Genomic DNA, 4541 nt, shown 5'->3' with positions numbered 1-4541 from the left:
GGACCTCTTTAAAGTGTTGTAGAGCAAAGATATCAGCTTCAGAACTAAGGTGCACCTGTCCCAAGTCATGGTATTTTCAATAAACTCATAGGCATGTGAAAGCTGGAGACTGAATAAGGAAGACTGTAGAAGAATTGATGCATTTTCTATACTAATGGAGGTAGTAGCTCACAATACCAACAGAGAGGGAAAGCATCTTCACATCAAGTATCAATGTTTTCCCCTCTGTATACAGGGTAGATAGGGATGGACAACTTAGACACTGGCTACCTAAAATGAGGAGTCCTGATGTGGCACTGTGGGTTAATGCGCTAGACTGCAAAGTCGGTTTGAACTACAATGTTGGTGGTTCAAGCTTACCACTTGCTCCTTGTAAACCCTCTAGAGGGTCACTATGGGTCGGAAATGACTTGAAGGCACTTAACAACAACAACAACCTAAAAAGAGGGAGCAATAAAGGCGCAAAGTGTCTGGTTGCAATGTTTCAAAAAGGAGTTTTGTTTAAGAGTGTGTGAGGAATAATAGAGACCCCACTGAATAGTTTTCATCTTGTCTAGATGGGTATGGTAAAAAGAGATGGGGATAAGATTCTTATGATTCAATAGTCACTAATTGTGACTGTCACAATTTTAAAGGTAGACATTTTGTAACAAAAATGGGGGAGTGGTTAATCTTACAGTCCCGAAACAGAGTATCCTTGGATCATTAACAGAGAAGAGCACAAGCAGAATTCAGTAACTTTTCCAGAGACACAGCAACACAGAGATGGAAGAAGAGTTCGGGACATGGAGAGAGAGAGAAACCAAGGGCTGTAGATTCATGGAAAGAGAGGGACTGAGAGTTGGCAGCCAGGAGACAGACTTTCAGAATGTTCCCTTTGGTGGTTTAAATTATTATGTATACCTGAGTGTTTAAAAAGAAAACAAAGAGCTAAAATGAACAGATACAAATATTGTTAACTGATGGTACATGGCAGGGATTATAATCATTGTATTGTAATGAAACAAAGTATGTGGTTTGTTGAATGTAAAATTTATAATCTGCCCTGTAAACTTTCACTCAATACACAATAAAAACTTAAAAAAAAAGAAAGAAAGAATTGATGCATTTGAGTTACAGTGTTGGAGTAGAATATTGAAAGTATCATGGGCTGCCAAAAGAGCAAATAGACCTGTGTTGGAAGAAGTGCAGCCAGTGTTCTCCTTGGAGGACAGGATTCATCTCTCATACTTCAGACATAGTGTCAAGAGGTAGCAGTCTCTGGAGATGTGTATTATATTTGGTAAAGTGGAGGGACAGAGAAAAAAAGGAAAACCCCCAGTGAGATAGATTGGCAAAGTGGCCGCATCAATGGGCTCAAGTGTGGCAACAATTGTGAAGTTAGCCCAGAACTGGGCAGTGTTTTGTTCTGCTGTGTGTAAGATCACCACAAGTTGGTACTTACTCGATAGCGCCTAACAAAACAACAACAAAAAGTCTTGGTGTATTGCTTAGGATAAGCACTGGACTGTGAATCACAAGGTCAGCAGTTCAAACCCACGAGATGCTCCTCAGAACTGAATCAACAACACTTAACAACAATAAAATATTGGAGCACAGGAGTTTCTGTACAATAATTACTGGACTGCTAACCACAAGATTGAGTTTAAATGCACTAGTGTCTCCCCTGAATGGTTTACTATTAGGAAAACTATGTACCAGGGTTGTATTCTTTCACCATATTTAATCAATCCATATGCTGAGCACATAACCTGAGAAGCTGGATTATATGAAGAAGAGTATAGCGTCAGCATAGGAGATGGCTCACTAACAATCTGCGATACACGGATGATACAGCCTTGCTTACTTAAAGCAAAGAGTACTTAAACTAATTACTGATGACAATCAAAGACCACAGCCTTCGCTATAGGCTGTATTTCAATGTAAAGGAAACAAAAATCCTCACCATTGGACCAATAAACAATATCCATATGAATGGAGAAAAGATTAAAGTTTTCAAAAACTTCATTTTGCTTAGATCAACCATCAACACTCATTGAGGCAGCAGTCAAGAAATTAAACTATATAGTGCATTATGCACCTGTGCTATACAATACCTCTCTAAAGTGTTGAGGAGCAAAGATACCAATTTGAAGACTAAGGTTTCTTTGACCCAAGCCATGATACATATAATAACCTCTTTTGCATGTGAAAGTTTAATAGTGTATAAGAAAGACTATAGAAGAATTGATGTATTTGAGTACTAGAGGAGAATGTTGGAAGTACCGTGGAATGCCAAAAGAACAAACAAATCTGTGTTTGAAGTACAGCCAGAATGCTCCTTTGATGCCAGCATGGGTAGACTTTGTCTCTCATACTTAAGACATATCATCAGGAGGGACCAATCCCTGGAGATGGATATCATGCTTGAAAATGTAGAGTGTTGGAGAAAAAGAGGAAGCTCCCCCAACAAAATGTGTTGGCACATTGGCAGCAGCAATGTGATCAAATATAGCAACAATTGTGAGATTGGTACAGGACCAGAGAGTGGTCCTTCTATTGTGCATAGGGTCGCTATGAGTCAGTACTGACTTGATAGCACCTAACAACAACAACCAAGCCTCTTCCTAGAGAAAAGTGGAGGCTTTCTGCTCCTGTAAATATTTGTAGCTTCAGAAAGCACATACAGGGTCAGTATGTGTTGAAACTATAACACACAACAAAATATTGAAAATATGATTCCCTTTGTTCAAGTATTATTTTATAGTCATGATTTACAGTAAATAGGCAAGTGGATCTTTGTGGGGGGAAATCAATATTATCAAATGAAATCCATAGCAAATGGCCTTCCAAATGTGCTTTTGGAAAAAAAATTACCGTATGTTTCTAACAACAACAAAATCTAATTCCAGACAATCTTGTGTGCCTAACAGATTGGAATTTTATCTCACATATGTTGGTTAGCTAATGAGTTCATTTGAGTGTGATTAATTTCTGAAGTGTAGCAAACCTGTTTATTTATGAAATTATGGTTTGGAATGATCACTTGTTGGCTTGGGGATCAAATAATTTGGTTTGTATATAGAAGGTCCAATGTGCATATGGTGTGAATGCTAGCTGTTAAAATATGCTTAAAAGGAAAGTGGTGGTATAAGTTAGTGGTGACTTTGTAAAGTGGCTGTTTTATGATTTATACTGTCTACCAAAAATGGATTTCAAATATTAAATATTATACTCCACATAGATTATAATTAAAATATGTATAAGTATCTACTCGGAAATATTCTTCTTTCAATCTTAACTCTGATAATGTTAAATAATTGACAAGACATTAGAATTTTTTATTCATCTATGTTATTGAAATCTATGAATGACATGATTTTTAGGAAGTAATATTAAAATCTTAAGTGCTCTTATATCTGTGCAACATTGAGTAAGAAAATGAAGACCTTCACAAAGAATATCTTAACAAGTAAGCTTTGAGATAAATGGCTTTTCAGCAGACGTTTGCTTCAGTTTTTTCTAAAGATTAATACTTTCGTGAATCAAATTGAATTAAATAGATCTTATTTCTGGGAATATGAAAGAAGTGCAAGCTTTTTAAAATCTCCCTACAGGAAGCAGTTAATATTTTACTTCACAAATTATAGTTAAATCATATGGTATATGAATTACTGAAATTTTGAATACAGTAATATTTTACCATCCACCACTCATCTGTGTCAGTTTGTCACATTGTGGTGGCTTCCATGTTGTTGTGATGTTAGAAACTATGCCACCATTATTTCATATACCAGGAGGGTTATATATGGTGGGAAGGTTTCAGTGGAGCTTCCAGATTGATGCAAACTATGAAGAAGGAAAGGAAGACTTCTGAGTGGTAAGTCACTGAAAAACTTAATGAATCACAGCAGGAAATACTCAGATGTAGTGTTGAAAGATTAAAACATTATGAATAGTAGCAGAACATTGACAGATACCATGCTAGAAAAGAGCCCTTAAGGTTGGAAGGCACTCAAAATATGACTAAGAGTCACCTCATCAAAGAAGAGCTGATCATAATGACATAAATCGAGGAAAACTTTCAGGACATTCATTTGCTGGAAGAGCATAACTCAAAATGAGAAGGAATAATTACAAGCATCCATTAATAATTGGAACATGGAATGTATGAGACATGATTCTAAGATAGTTGGAAGTAGCAAAAAATGAAATGGCACACATAAAGATCAATATACAAGGCATTGTTGTTGTTGTTGTTAGGTGCCATCATGTCAGCATAGACTCATAGTGACCCTATGCACAGTAGAATGAAACACTGCTTAATCCTGAGCCAACCTCACTACTGTTACCACACTTGAGTCCAACGATGCCGCCACCTGGCCAATCCATATTATTAAGGGTCTTCCTCTTTTTCTGTGACCCTCTCCACCTTACCAAACATTATATTCTTCTCCAGCTACTGGTCCCTCCTGACAATATGTCCAAAAGTCTGAGAGATGAAGTTTGGCCATCTTGGCCTCCAAGGAGCACTCTGGCTGCACTTCTTCCAAAATGGATCT

Source organism: Chrysochloris asiatica, unplaced genomic scaffold, assembly GCF_000296735.1.
Source record: "Chrysochloris asiatica unplaced genomic scaffold, ChrAsi1.0 scaffold00322, whole genome shotgun sequence".
Classification (NCBI taxonomy): domain Eukaryota; kingdom Metazoa; phylum Chordata; class Mammalia; order Afrosoricida; family Chrysochloridae; genus Chrysochloris; species Chrysochloris asiatica.
This window is presented reverse-complemented; position numbering follows the sequence as displayed.